This window comes from Marmota monax, unplaced genomic scaffold (genome assembly GCF_021218885.2).
Source record: "Marmota monax isolate L192 unplaced genomic scaffold, Marmota_monax_Labrador192_F-V1.1 WCK01_AAM20220418_F8-fsc00044, whole genome shotgun sequence".
Taxonomy (NCBI): Eukaryota; Metazoa; Chordata; class Mammalia; order Rodentia; family Sciuridae; genus Marmota; species Marmota monax.
The window spans coordinates 15,676,545-15,692,517 of NW_026695198.1; the positions used below are offsets into that span (position 1 = coordinate 15,676,545).

At 35.8% G+C, this 15,973-nt stretch overlaps 1 non-coding gene and 1 pseudogene across 1 annotated transcript; one reads left to right on the forward strand and one right to left on the reverse strand.

Moving 5' to 3' along the window:
- Window positions 1-15,973, forward strand: part of LOC124082097 (large ribosomal subunit protein eL6-like) — a 123,548-nt pseudogene that overhangs the window by 71,273 nt on the left and 36,302 nt on the right.
- On the reverse strand, window positions 6,249-6,350 carry LOC124082176 (U6 spliceosomal RNA). Its single transcript, XR_006848289.1, has one exon. It is a non-coding gene; the product is annotated as a U6 spliceosomal RNA (small nuclear RNA).

Sequence of the window (15,973 nt, forward strand, 5' to 3'; positions counted from 1 at the left end):
TGAGGCACCTTGGCACGTACCAAACTTTTGGTGACTGGTAAACTGTGAGTTAAGGTGGAAGAGCAGGGAAAATATATACCAGGCTTATAATAGTTAACAAGCTATGACTTGAGGTCCCTGGAGTATATTTGCCCCTTTTTTTTGGAGGGATGGAAGGCTGTCTTACTGGTACTTTGATATTAAACTTCCCAGCAACCAGAACCATGACAAAATGAATTTCTATTGTTTATAAATTACCCAGTTTGTGATATTCCATTATAATAACACAAAATGGACAGTGCTTCTTATTATTATTCATCATTCCTACCTTCAGATGTGGATGATAGAGGAATCTTGGAGGGAAGCAGCTGGCTACGCAGATGGTGTTGACAAGTGGGGTTTGGATGTGTGAGCCCTGGTTTAAAACATCAGGATGATGTGTTCTTGGCTAAGGCTGGAGGCTGGATGGAGAGGCAGAGTGCATTTGCTCAGAAGCTAGCTAACAAATACAGAGTGCTTAAAGCTGGATAGGGAGGGAGGAAAGAAAACTAAAATTAAAAAAATCAGTAAAATCAGTTCTGTAGAGAAAAAGACTTGTGAATTAAAAGAAGAGTAAAATTGTGATGAGTCACAGGTCGGACAATTGAGGAGGGAGCTGGAGATGATAACACTGCACATTGTCCTCTCATTGGGCTGACCTCGTTGTGTTGCAATCATGCCATATTTACATTTACTTTCCTGATGAACACAATGTGAGATAAGACAAGCACCAGTCTAATTTTCCCAGAAATAGATTCTAGACCTAGAGATGCCATCAAATCTAGATGGCTTAGATGAAGAGATGTTCTCAGGTGCCTGTATGAGGGCTCTGTGGAAAACAGGACAGCATCATTTAAAGAACTTTTATTGTGTTCTGGGCACTATTTTAAGTACTTCACTTAGATTATTTCATGTGATCTTCACAACAGCTTGATGTGGTAGACATGATTATCCTCCTTGCTTTAAATAACAGAGGAAATGGAAACACAGAGTGGTTAAGTAACTTAAATAAAGTCACACAGCTCATAGAAGTTTAAACAAAAATATGGTACAATATGGATGTCAGGCTGATTCCCTGTGTCTATATAGATAAATTATGTTGGTTTGAACTGATTTCTTTTTTAAAAAATAGGTTTACTAGACTGGCAAGAGTAATGTGGTTGCAATATGCATTTGCTTTTGAGAATATTTCATTTTATTATAGAAGATAGGTTTGTAAACTACAGGTGAAAACATTTTGAGTATGTTAGGTGTAGATAGCCAATAAGTAAATAGTTCATGTGTAGGAGAAATACAGGAAGGGATAAAAGGTCCCAAAATGCCTAATATTCATGAGGCCCCAAGTACTAAATATTCTTAACACTAAATAAACTAGGAAGTACTAAATATAAAAACAGCTCAACATATTCAGGTTACATTCGCTGAGCAAATGCTATTCATGAGGCCCCAGTTCTTAGCACCAATTCTGGCAACATGTTCCCTCTGTCCAAGATACACATATAAACCCAAGGTTGTTCATCAGGTCACTGGTGAGCTGTAAGTGAATCTCTACAGTGGAACCAGTGTGTGTCAGTGGACCCAGGGCACCGTCTGTCCTTGGATCGTCTCACTCACATGTGAATTCTGGTCCTCATAACCTTACCATCAGAAGGAAAGGGGTGTGTGTGTGTGTGTGTGTGTGTGTGTGTAAGTAAGACAGGGGGGTGAGGAGAGAAAGAAGAGGGAAGGTGAAGAATGGATTGCTAATCCATTCAAACTCTGGAATATTGTGATATGAACATTTAGATGGAAACTTTTGTTATTGTTGTTGTTTAAACACAAAAGGAATTTATCGGCTCTTTTATCTGGGAAGTTCAAGGAATGGTGCTAGTTTAAGGCTTCTGGATGGAAACTTTGTAACCTGGATTTCTCTAAAAAAAATAGTTTTCAAAAATTTTTGTTCTTGATCCATAGTAAGAAATACATGTACTCTATATCTTGACCCAGTTTACATATACCAATATATACTTATATATGCATATGTATGAAACCAAAGCAAGAGATCTGTGAAATTTACCTTTACCACATTTGGTAACTCTAATAGAGTCCATTCTGTTTCACTTAAAAGAAATCCTGAACACAGTGCACTAAATTGATGTACACCCCACTATTGAGTCGTGACCTGTAGTTGGAAAAAAGTGTTAAAGGATTTGTGATTGACTTTTGTCCTTTTTGTTGTCAAGGCTCTGTGCTCTCTTGGGTAGCAGCCCTTGTCCAAACTGAGCCCATGAAACACAATGTTTGTTATGACCCGAATGCCTTAAATACTTCTTCACAGATGGAGCAGAGAAGAATGAGAAGAATGGTGAATCCAAAGACTTATGACCCAATAATTTGCATATATTTCTTCATGTAATTCTCATAGTCATTCTATTCATATTGGATATTTTAATTCTCCTCTTGCAAATAAAGTAGGTTTAAAGGAGTTGTGTGATTGATCAATGACTATAGGGGTAGTAAGTGAGATAATTTGTATTTTAACCCAGGAATGTTTGAGTACAGCTTTAAGACAGGTTGTATCTTCTGTCCCAACAAAATTTCCATTCCTACACCTCCTGTATTGTATTTCTGGAGCCCAAATTCTCTTCCATTTCCACCCCCCCCCCTGAATCCCAAACTCTCTCTTTACTCTGTATGCCACTGGAATAACTTGAGGGTAAAGATTTTATGTCTTATACAGATGTGTCTGGTGATGATCCTTAGCCCCAGGGTAATGGTATATATAACCTCATCTTATCCTCACAAGTGTTTTCTAGGCTACATTTTGGATGAAGCAAGAGCTGACATTATAGAAGCAACTGTCTGTTATGTGGTCTTCAATGACATATGACAATCTCCCTCCTTAATTAGGAACAGGATATATGTATGATTAATATCCCCAAGCAATGCCTCTCCAACAGGTGAAGTCTCAGTAGATGGTATTTAAAATATTCCTCTGTGAAACCTAAAATTAGTACAATAGAATGCAAATGCAAAAAGGCAGATACACCAGTACATGGAAAAAATTCTTATTTTTGTACATCTTTATGTATGATATATATATATATATATATATATATATATATATATATATATATATATATTTCTAGAATCAGAATTTTTTTTTCCTTTTGGCAACACTGAGGATCAAACACAGGACTTTGTGCATGCTAGGCAAGAAATCTACCACTGCCTTATGTTCCAGCCATTAGAATCATGGAACATTAAGTAAACTTCAATTATCATTGTTTTGGGGGTCAATGTCTTTATGCTTGAAGGAAATTTTGAAATGGATTAGGATTAGTTTTGTTGCTGAACAGGACATGAGATCATGCAAGTAGAAAGGATCTTAGAATTATTTCAAGGGAATGGAAGCTTAGTCACTTTAAAAGTTCATTTTTTCCCAACAATAAAATGAATACACATTTATTGTAGATCATTTTAAAAATAAACAAACTGTATAAAAACAAAAACACTCGTGGGCTGGAGATATAGCTCAGTTGGTAGAGTGCTTGTCTTGCAAGTACAAGGCCCTGGGTTCAATCTCCAGCACCACAAATAAACAGAAACTACTCTTAAACCCCGAGTTAAGTATTATTTACATTTTTGGTATATTTTCCTCCATTTAAAAAAAATTCTCTCTTAATTTGCTCATGTTTACAAAATTGTTGAACTCATTATACTGCAATTAAAAATATAGTTTCATACCCTTGTTAAAAACTTAACATTCTGTCAAGAACTTTTTTTTTTTTTTTTGTACTGGGGATTGAACTCAGGGGTGCTAGATCACTGAGCCACATCCCAGGCCTATTTTGTATTTTATTTAGAGACAGTGTCTCATTGAATTACTTAGTGCCTTGCTGTTGCTGAGGCTGGCTTTGAACTCACAATCCTCTTGCCTCAGCCTCCCTAGCCGCTGGGATTACAGGTGTGCACCACTGTGCCTGGCTGTCAAGAACTTTTCACCATGATATTAAATATCGTTTGGAAATATGTATTTTAAAATTTATTACTTTCTTGGACATTGTGTTTGTTTTAAGAATATTAAAAGCATGGCCAAATATTGCTGTTTTTATGTGCCCCAAAGTGAAATTCCTACATACAGGAAAAGCAATTCAAGGAGGAGGAAAATCTATTGAAAATGTAACCAACCAGTTCATGTTAAGGCAGTTTTTAATATTAACATTTCCTGCTTACAATATTTTAGCTTATGAAGGCTCATCAGGTACACTTGTTTTGTTTTAAAGACAAAGGTATTGTTTACATATAATTGACTTTACACAGCACACATCTTCCAAACACCCTCCTTTCTGTGCTCTGATTGGAATGCTACCTAAGTCTCAGCAGTGATCAATGTTAGCTGATGGTTCTGATCAATTAAATAATTGGTGTCAACTTCAGAACACCTTTTATTAATGACATTCCTTGACTAATAGATTTCTCTTTAAATGCCAGGTTTCCATAGTAAGATGTTTCAGTAAGTCCTTGAATTTACTCTATAAGGAAATAAGGTTATTTTATAAAGAAAGGAGTTTGAAAGGAAAAATATCACACCATATATTATTTTACTATCCACTTCTTAATTCAGTGAAACAAAAGCTATAAGAAGTACCCCTGACCTTGTTTGTGTGTGTGTGTGTGTGTGTGTGTGTGTGTGTACATTCCTGTTCTGGACTCCAGGGGTATGCCCAGTGGTGGCTGCCCTTAGATTATTATTTAACACAACTGGGCTTTTGGCTCTTTTATTTTTACTTAATATTTCTCAAAAATATCTGAATTTTTTTGTGTTATGTAAATTGTTAGTTTACTATGTTACACAATGGTTTTCAAACTGTTCTCTAAGGCCTGAAGACAGAGTTCTCTCAAATTTTCTAGGTGATTGTTAAATATACTGCTTCTAGGGCTTAAATCCAAATTTTGATTCAATAAGCTGGGACATCCACTTTTTGTGTGTGTGTGTGTGTGATACTGGGGATTGAACTCAGGGCCTTGTGCATGTGAGGCAAATACTCTACCAACTGAGCTTGGACATCCACATTTTGAGGACCACACTCCAGTGTCTTTGTCTGTTTGGGCTTCTATAACAAAATACCATAAACTGGGTGGGTTGTGAACAACAGAAATTGATTGCTCACAGTTTTGAAAGCTGAGAAGTCCCAGATCAAAGGCACCAACAGATTTGGTGTCTTCTCACTGTACTTCATATGTCTGAAGGGGTGAGGCAGCTCTTTGCAGTGTCATTTATAAGGGCACTAATCTCATTGATGAGGGCTCATGACCTAATCGCTTCCCCAAAGCCCCAATTCTAATATCATTAGGTTTCAACACATGGAATTAGGTACACTTGTTTTGTTTTAAAGACAAAGGTGTGGTTTTACATATATCTGGTGATTAGGTTTTAGGTTTCAACACGTGGAATTTTGGGGACACAAATGTTCACTCTGCAGCCCCCGGGGAGGGGCTGTGGTAGTGGTAGGCTGAGGGGTGAGTTTTAACACCTTCTTCCTCTATTCTACTATAATAAAGTTTAAAAAAATCTGAAAATAGCCTTTCTAAAGAATGTTGTTTATTCTACTCTAATATAAACTTTAAAAAAGCAATCACTTTCAGGAGTCTAAAACCAGGGGTTTACAAGACCAGACTCTATAACACAGAGTGGTTACCAGTTAGTTGCTCCACTTCTGGAGGAAGGGCAAAAGGCTTTGTTTACTTCTGCCTTCCTCCTCTTCTTCTTGTCTTTAACCCCCAGAGACTGAATCAGTAGTCTCTATGATGTGTGGGGTGACGCAAGTGGATGTTTTCATGAAAATGAGAAAAGAAGAAGAAACATCATCTTAGTTTTTTCAGTATAAAAATATAATAGTAATGTGCTTCACAATTTTTGGTGTGTGTGTGGAGATGTATGGTTCATCCTCATGTGAATAAGCTGTAACTTCCAAGTAGGTTACTGAAAACAGGGATAATTTATCTAACACAAGGAAAGCTTTTTGTAGTCTATAGTGTATTTTAAATACTTCCACATAGATGGTGCAATGTAATGTGTGTGTATGAATTACTTGGACTCCATACAAACTTGGGTAGTCATTTCACTAACTTGAATGCGTGTTTCTAAGGGATCATTAGTTTATGATTAACCAAAAGACAGGCTCTATAGGCAGCCAGTCATCTTTATCTTATCATAATGAGACTAGACATGTTAACATTATTATTATTAAAATATAGAACACTTCAAAAATTTGTGTGTTATTCTTACTCAGGGTTCATGATAATTTTCCATGTATCATTGCAATTAGTATATGTGCTGCCAAAGTGACATTATTTTTTATTTTTTAAATTCACAAATAAAAATTATATGTTTGTGGTATACAACATGAAGCTTTTGTAGATGTAGACATTGTGAAATGGCTAAATTAAGCAAATTAACATAAGTATTACATCACATACTACTTTTTGTAGTGACACTTAAAATATGCTCTTTTAGAAATTTTTTTGTATACAGCATATTATATTAACTATTGTAACCATGATGTACAATACATTTCTTGAAGTTATTTCTGGAACTAGATATTTTGTTAATGTTATAAGTGGGATGAAATTAATGGTTTGATATTTCATACAATGGCTTTTAGAAATAGTTTCATTCCTGAAGTTACTGGTGTCTAAGATATATTGATTAAGAAAACTCAGAAATATTTTGAAATACTCTCCCACCCTGTATGAAAGGGTAGAAGCAGCTAGGGAGCCCATCTCCCTTCACACACAATATTACTTTTCAGGTTTGAATATTATATGGTCTTGCATTCCCACAGAAGATTCTGGTCAACTCATACTGACTGAGAAGCCAAATGAATTTTATCTCTAGACTTCATGTTTTTTTTCTTGAACAATTTAATGCAAACTGTAGACACAACACTTAAAAAGGCAGAGCCTGGGACTATGTCCAAGAAATCAGTTTTCTTTTGTGTTAGCTGCTAGTAAATGCTTATATCTGTAGAAGAATTTAAACTGAGAACTGCTTTATAACCTGCCGCAAATATAAGCATTTATTAGTAAGCTGATACCAATGTACTCTTATGTAACAACATTCATGATACCAAAATTAGAATTCAACAAGTTTTTGAATTATTAAAGGAAACCATTGTGCATTACAAGAAAACTCCTCTTTGCCTTAAACATAAAACCAATTTATTTTCTTTTTTGGCATCAATGGCTCCTTTTCTAAAATTTATTTATTTAGATGTGGTGCTGAGAATCGAACCCAGTGCCTCACACATGCCAGGCAAGTGCTCTACCACTGAGGCACAACCCCAGACCCCCCAAAACTAATTTCTTGATGCCAGCTATTAGAATAATAGAGATTCAATTTTAATTTTGTAATTACTTGTATATTATATACCTGACAATATATTGGCTGGCTGGTGCTTTGCCTTCTCAAAACACCCGTGCCAATGGTTTATTTCTTTATAAGAAGCACTTTTGCTTATTGGAAGCTGGAGTAGATATGGTTTCCCTAATTCCTTCTTGCAAGTACAACAAAAAGCTGTAGATAATTATATAAGATGACATAAGAAGATTTATGAAAGATAGAATGAAGAAGTCAGATATACTAGAAACCTCAGGACCCAAGGAACATCAAAATGCCAAGTTCTTTGGGTTTTCTTTTTGTCTCGAATATCCTGGAGTTGGAGCTTAATAAGCCAAAAATCTAGAAACACCAATAAGTACAGAGCAAAAAACAAACAAAGAAAACCCCCCAAACCACTGTTTTCTCTAGTCAAAGTTCTAAGAAATGGAAAGGGGCAACCTAGCAAGACAGAAACCTTTTAGAAACTACTCTGCTTCAAGCAAACAGCATAGAAAAACTGTGATCTCACTTCTACCTATGCCAGCAGACTACCACTCTCACCAGTCTTTAACAAGGAATTTCTCACCTGTGTCTCAGAGGAAACCTAGAGTCAGGACTTTCCTCTCCACTCAGTGGAATGAGAGCACCTCTTATCCCATGGTGTCAGCAGAAGCATGCGTTTTGTTTATATGAAATAATACCTGGAACAGCAAATAAAAAACTACACTAAGAGATTCATTGAAAATCAATATACAAAAAATATAGATCATGTATAGAAGCTAGAGTAAAGAGAAGGGGGAGGGAAGGATAAGATTACATAAAGAATTGATCAAATACAAATTAATAGATGAGAGAAAGGAAGTCTAGTAGAGGAAGGAGAAGAGGGGTAGGACAAGAGGGGGAAAAAGGAAGGGAAAAGTTGTGATCATGAACTGAAATCAATTTCCATGCATGTCTGAGTTTGTTGGAAAAACCCAACTACTATGTATAACCATAGAGATCTAATTAAATAAAAAAAGAAAAAAACCCAAGATATATAAACCTAATGGAACTCAAAAAATGTTCAAGTAACCTCTAGGAAGAGAGCACAAAGAAAACAAATGATAAACTGGGAGAACAAACATAAAACAAAAACAAAAAATAAAATGACAGGCTTAAGCCATAATATATCAATACTTACATTAAATGCGAGTGGTAACCAAGAGAGATTGGCAGATTGTATTATAAAACATGATCCAACTATATGCTGTCATTAAGAAACTCACCTGAGCCAGGCACTGTGGTGCACAACTGAAATCCCAGCAGCTTGGGAGGCAGAGTCAGGAAGATTTCAAATTCAAAGCCAGCCTCAGCAACTTAGTTAGGTTCTAGGCAACTTAGTGAGACTCTGTTTCAAAATAAAAAATAAAAAGAGCTGGGGATGCGGTTTACTGGTTAAGCACCCTGGATCAATCCTTGGTACCAAACAAACAAGCAAACCAACAAACCCCCAAATATCAGTATGGAAATGTTGGAGGTAAATAGAAGCAAAAACAGCAGATTATGCTAAGTGAAGCTAGCCAATCCGTAAAAAACAAATGCCAAATGTCTTCTTTGATATAAGGAGAGTAACTAAGAACAGAGCAAGGAGGAAGAGCATGAGAAGATTAACATTAAACAGGGACGAGAGGTGGGAGGGAAAGGGAGAGAGAAGGGAAATTACATGGAAATGGAAGGAGACCCTCATCGTTATACAAAATTACATATAAGAGGAAGTGAGGGGAAAGGGAAAAAAAACAAGTAGATGGGGTAGAGAGAGAAGATGGGAGGGGAGGGGAGGGAAGGGGGGATAGTAGAGGATAGGAAAGGTAGCAGAATACAACAGACACTAGTATGGCAGTATGTAAAAACGTGGATGTGTAACTGATGTGATTCTGCAATCTGTATAGGGGGGGAAATGGGAGTTCATAACCCACTTGAATCAAATGTATGAAATATGATATGTCAAGAGCTATGTAATGTTTTGAACAACCAATAATAAAAAAACATATACTATGCAAATACTAATTAAAATAAGGAGTGGCTATGTTGGAAGCATATTAAAGTAGACTTCAGACTCAGAAAATTATAGACACAGAAAGGGACATTATATCATGACATAAGGTCGATCTACCAATATAGTAACCCTAAAGATATATGCACCAAACAATAGAGCTGCAAAATATGTGAAGAAACTTGATAGAACTGAAAGAATAGACAAATCAACAAGTATGGTTAGAGATTTCAGTACACCTCTATGTTAATAGAACAAGTATACAGAAAATGAGCAAGAATATAGAAGAACTTGTCAACTTCATTAGCCAGCAGGATGATGATTTTATAAATTAACATTTATAAAAATGTTCCACCCAACTATGGCAAAATACACTTTCTTTCAAGTACCTCTGGAACATACACTAATACAGCCTGTATGCTAGGCCGTGAAATAAACCTCAACAAATCTAAAGGAATAGAAATCATATAGCATGTGTTCTCTGAACACAGTGGCATTAGACTAGAAATCACAGAAAGATAACAACAAGATCTTCAAGCACTTGAAAACTGGACAACAAGTGTTGTCTAAATATTCCAAACAGAGATTATACTGAAGTAAAAAAAAAATGAGTGGAATGAAAACAATTGTACAACACTTCAAAATTTGTGGGACACAGCTAAAGCAGTGCTGAGAGGGAAGTTTATAGTACTGAGTGCATATGTTAAAAAAGAAAAAAATCTTATGGGCTGGGGTCGTGGCTCAGTGGTAGAGTGCTTGCCTCACATGTATGAGGCACTGGGTTAAATTCTCAGCAACTCATATAAATAAATGAATAAAATAAAGGTCCATCAACTAAAAAATATTTAAAAAATAAAAGAAAAAGTCTTAAATCAATAATCTAAGCTCCCACTTCAGGAACCTATAAAAAAGAAGAGCAAAATAAATCCAAAGCAAACACAAAGGAAAAATATTATGTTACATAATATGTTAAAGCAAAAACCCTATACAGGAGTATTCATAGCAACTTATATGCATATTGGAAATAATCAAACATGTGCTTACAATATTCCATTTCCAGATGCCTGTGATGTCTATCTATGCAAATACTAAGTTATTTTTTGTAGATATAAATATCTACTAGTGTAAGCCTTTCTAGAATTGACCAGTTTTTCTTCTGATTGACATGAACTTTTGAACATGAACTAATTTAGTCAGTAATTACTTTCAATCAAATTGTGGTCAAACCTGTGAACCTGAGAACCATCTTGTCTCAAATGTTTTTGTGTATTTTTCACTCTTGTATATTGATGTTAAGCCATGCTGTTGCCATGATTTCTACATTCTTGGATGAATATCATTATTACTACCAAATTTTGAAAACATCTTTAATAGTTGTAATAGTTAACAATTTCCTTCAGGGCATTGACTAAAGCCATTTGAGACTACTGGTGAGGTTTTTGTAGCTGATCCTGAAAACTGGGAAAAAGCAAAATTGTTTCTTAGTTTCTCACTGCCACCTGTGCATGTGATGCTCCAGCCACCAAGTCAAAGAAAATGCATTGTGAAGGCAGATGAACACTTGTATCACAATGTGTCTTTGGCATCCTGTGGGTCCTTAGTCCCCAGCTGGGTAACTTGAGCTATCCTTGTTGCTCCATGTTGTCAGACAAATAGAGTATAGAGCAGAGAAAACTAAAATTCCTCTGAGGAGTTTTATAGTGTTTGGGTCAAGAGGATCCTTCAGGCTCTGCTTATTTTTCTGACCTCCAAACCCAATAGAGGTTCCAGGAGTTTCTTTGCTTGTTGAAATTATACCCAAAGTACTTCTTCCAGAGGATCCAGTGTCAACTTAATGGGGACAAATCTCCTTTAGATTTAACCAGACTTTGGTGTAGATCAAGCCTGTAGCAATCAAAACCCAAACCGAGGTTGCTCTATCCATGAAAATACATGTATAACAGGAGAAAGGTGCTGGGTTTTGGAGGCAATAGAGTATTTAGCATGTACTTTCTGCCTGAAGGCTTTTCAAACCTCAGGATCTGGGCTCATGTTATTTTGCCTGGCTATCCTAGTGTCTTAATTTCGAGGAGTGAGAAGTACTATGCCCTAGGTTGGAAAGGTCAACCTTAATAGAAAGAGATTCTATTCTTGTTAACATCTCAGTTCAGTTAATCTCTGCTGTTTCTTTTTTCCTGCAATTTTGGCTCACTGAATCTTAGCTTCATCAATTCTTTTATTTACTGAAATCTGAAAAGTGGAGGCAGAAGAAGAGAAAATTTTAAACTGCATTTCCACTGCTTGGGGTCTAGCACATGATTTCCCCGCCCCTCCCCATTTGAAGTATTTGGATAAGGCTAAAATTTTATTTTCTCTGTAGTAGATTATCCTTCATATTTTTCTTATTCTACCATTGTTCAAATCTGCTAAAAGTTTTCATGTATCAAATTGTTTTGTTATTATAGAATTCTTCAGGCCAGACTGGAACTTTTTAAACACATGGTATTTAGCATTCATACTGCATAATTTAGTCATTTTTGATGATAAAAGCTTCTTAGGATGTTGGGTGACAAGGCTGTTTCTAACAGAAAGTTCTGGTTGGTGGAAAATTAACTTCACTTTTGAGACAAATAAAACTTCAAAGCCAGTAACTAATCAATGTTTATAAACTACGATCTGTTGAGGATTCTGTATTTAAATAATAAGAACAATGATTAGAATGGTAAAATTAAAAACAGAAATGATGACCTTCCCTTACTCAGAGTTTACTTTTTTCCATTCTTCATTCTCAGGCTGGAAGCCTCTATTTTTTAATCATTAGGTTTAGAAGAGCATCATTTTGCATTTCCTGGACAATCTATCACCCAGTGACTCACAGAGCTGGGGTGTGTGGGGAAGGCACATAGGGTTGCTCTAACAGAGAACAAGACAACACGATGTCACAGAGGCAGTCACATGCGTCATCCACACACCAAGGAGCTCTTGCCTGGATTCTGAATTTCAGAAGATGCTGCAAGATGCTGGAGGAAAAATCTGTCTTATGGGATTGCCTTCCACAGGCATAAAATGAAAACCATTTTGATTCTTTAGAGGTACCTTTACTCCCAAAGGATCCCCATGTACTCAGCTCCTACCCCAGGAGTATTAGTCATACATCCTTGAACGTTGCCTCCTCTATGCTAGAAAAGGCAGGCTTCTCTTGAGGCAGCCCCCACTGCAGCAGGCTTTGAGTGAGGTAGTAAATAGTATTTCTAATTAAAATGGCAGAAGAAAGTGTGGGGAGGAAAAATGTAATATCCCACACTGGAATTTGACAAAGACACAGTGGTTAATAATCCTCAGTTTTTAGAGGACTATATGATTTAAGGGGGGAAACCTCTTTCATATTGCAGAGGATTCAGTGTGAATTCACAGGGAGTTGGACAGGATGAAAGGGTCAGAACCTCAGTTGGAAGATGAGTACATAGTAGCCAATACAAGGAGGGGAAATCAGTCAGTAAATTTAAATGGGTGATAAAGCTGTAGGTCATATCTTATTTATTTGAGACAAATAAAATGATGCTCAATGATTAAAAATAATGATTAAAAAATAGAAGCTTCTGGCCTGGGAATGAAGAGTAAAAAAGTAAACTCTGAGGAGGGAGAGTTCATCATTTCTGTTTTTCATTTTACCACTCTAATCATCATTCTTATTATTTAAATACATCATTCTTATTATTTAAATGTCTGTCTATATAGGATCTTCACATATTGTAGTTTATAAACATTGAATAGTTACTGGTTTGAAGTTGTATTTGTCTCAAGTAAATAAGATATGTCTGAGGATATGTGTCTGGTGTTTTAGAAGTGTTTGATAGAATTGGATTGGTTATCAAAGGACAATGTACAATTTCCTCTTGAAGCTCTCAAATGTCTGCCATCTCAAAAATGGAAGGTCCTTAAAGATCATCTGTCCCATCTTCAACATCCAGGATAAATTGTTTAAAAGCATCTCAGAAGGATGGGAATCTACTTAACAGAATTCCAGGGAAGGAGCATCACAGAACCAGACTACATATTATCCAAGTTAAATCTAAGTTAAATCCCAGAAGTTTCAACTAAAACCAGACTCTTTTTGTTCCTTAGAGGAGATGAGAAGTAGTTTTTCATTGTGTGAAAGCCTTTTCCACACTTGAAAGATATTGTTACGAGGATCTTTTTGCTAAACTTAACAATCCATTTCCTTCAAAGTTTTTCTAAGTTTCATTTCCCATTTATGACCCTGTGAAAGTTAATGTGAAGCTCTGATATTGAATAGGAGAGTCCTTGAAACTTGCCAGGACTTTACTTACTTAAAGCATTTTTACTATTATATTCATTCTAGGAAAAGAGTCCTTCATTGATAAGATGGCAGAGAGCTTAAGAGCTGACAGTATGGGAAGCAAAATCTTTGAATTTGTCTGTCTGTACAGGACAAGAATCAGTGACACGTTGCAAACTGATGACAGGAAATGTAGCACAAAAGCAATTTTGATTGAATTGGGCTTCCTGGTGGTGCCTATCAGCCTCAGGGCACAGCATTGTGGGAGATGCTGGCTAGCACCTGTTTTCTGGGTCCAGCCATAGGCTCTGAGGCTTCAACATGGCTGCTCCTGTTTTCCTTTCAGCCCTGGTAGTCCCACAGACATACTTCCTAGGAGTGATTAGGATTAATGGAACAAATGTCTTTGCTTCATAGGTTTGGTTTGTTCCAAAGGCTGTTAATTTCCTCCTTTGCAGTCTGTTCATGATCCATGTAAGTTTCACTAGGTGGACAGAGCTGCTTGCCTTTGGCTTCTTTCTCCCACAGGTGAATAACTGTGTTGAAGGTAACACCATGTGCTATTAATTTGATCAATTTTTAAACTGTTTTAAAACAGTAAAATTATTTGCTTAAATAACATATAGCCATAGCAAATTTTGAAACCAAATACTTAGATAAGATAAAATATAATTTTTACAAACCTTGAACTTATTTTAGTTTCTGTTTGGGCTAACCCTGATTCTAACAAATGTGCCCTGAGACATCCTTTGGTACCACATGAGATACTGAGCATCCTTTGGTAGATGCCAGGCACTGTATTTGTGATAATAAATAACACAAAGTTGATTTTTGTCCTCTGAAAGCTTACATCTGTGGGAACAGAACCTTCTAATGGCTTGCATACCTCTTCTGAAATTGCTGTTGTTTCAGAATATACACAGTACATGGGATCTGGCTGAAGTTCCTGGGAATTTCAGAGCAGGAAGAGTGCTTCAGCCCTTGTAAGTAGCAGGGGAATCAAAATTTTAAATGTACCAGGTGAAGGACAGACATTTAATTACCTGCTTCCAATTCTTGAAAGAAAACCACACTTTGCCACCCTTTTTCCCCCTTACGGTAAAACAGAAGAGAATTATGTCTGTAGCATAAGTGTCATATTTTTCCAGAAAGCAATTGCCCTGGTGGTTTCTGGGTCCTTTCAGCTTTCCCTCCCTTTACATCAGATAACTAGTTTAATTTAGTAGAGTGTTCCCTTACCTATGTCTCTTGATTCCCTGTTTTTTTTTTTAATAGTGTGGCCATCAATAGTGTTGTTTATAGTTTAAAATAATTATTCATTAAAATATATTTATTAAAATGTGTGCTCATTAAATATTCAAAATATAGATATGGAGAAAGAAGGGAAAAAGTCTATAATCTCATGTCCATGTCCTAAGCATATCCACCATTTGAATTTTGGTGAACTATGCCAGGTTATATGTTTTCTTTATGTAAATTTTATTTAAAAATGTGAAATCATAACATACTTTGGAACAGTTTGGTTTCCTCCACCTTTGACTTATCATTATATCTCAAACGTTTTCCATAGTAAAATACTCTCCAGAATATTTTAATCACATCATAATATTCCATTGAATGGAATCACCTTGTTTTATTTAACTACATTCTGTCATATGTAAACTTCCAGTTTTTCACTATTGTAAACAAGATGACTATCACTGGGCAAAGTATTTTAATCTAAAGCTAAGTATTATAAATGTCTATCAAAATGAATTAATTAAATACTCAACAAGACCTAGGACCTTAAAATACAACTTTAAACCACCTTTGCATCCCAGGAATAAATCTCACTTGGTCACCATGGGCTATCTTTTAATGTGCTGTTGAATTTGGTTTCCTAGTATTTTGGTGAGGATTTTTGCATCTATGTCCTTGGAGAGGTGTTGGACAAAGAGTACAGTTTCAGCTAGATAGAGGAATAAGTTTTTGAGATTTATTGCACAACATGATGACTGTAGTTAATAATAATGTATTATATATCTCAAAATTACTGACAGCAAATTTTAAATTGGTAAAATCAGTAAATTTTCACCATAAAAATTGATAAGGATATGACATGATGGGGATTACATTGCTTTAATCACTCCACATTGCATATGTATAACAGAACATCACTGCATCTAGTAAATATATTATAATTGTAATTTATATTATAATTATGATTGTAATTAAAAATAAAAATAAACAAAACCTCATAGCTCTAAAGGGGCTGACATTCCTGAAAATTTCTAATCACTGA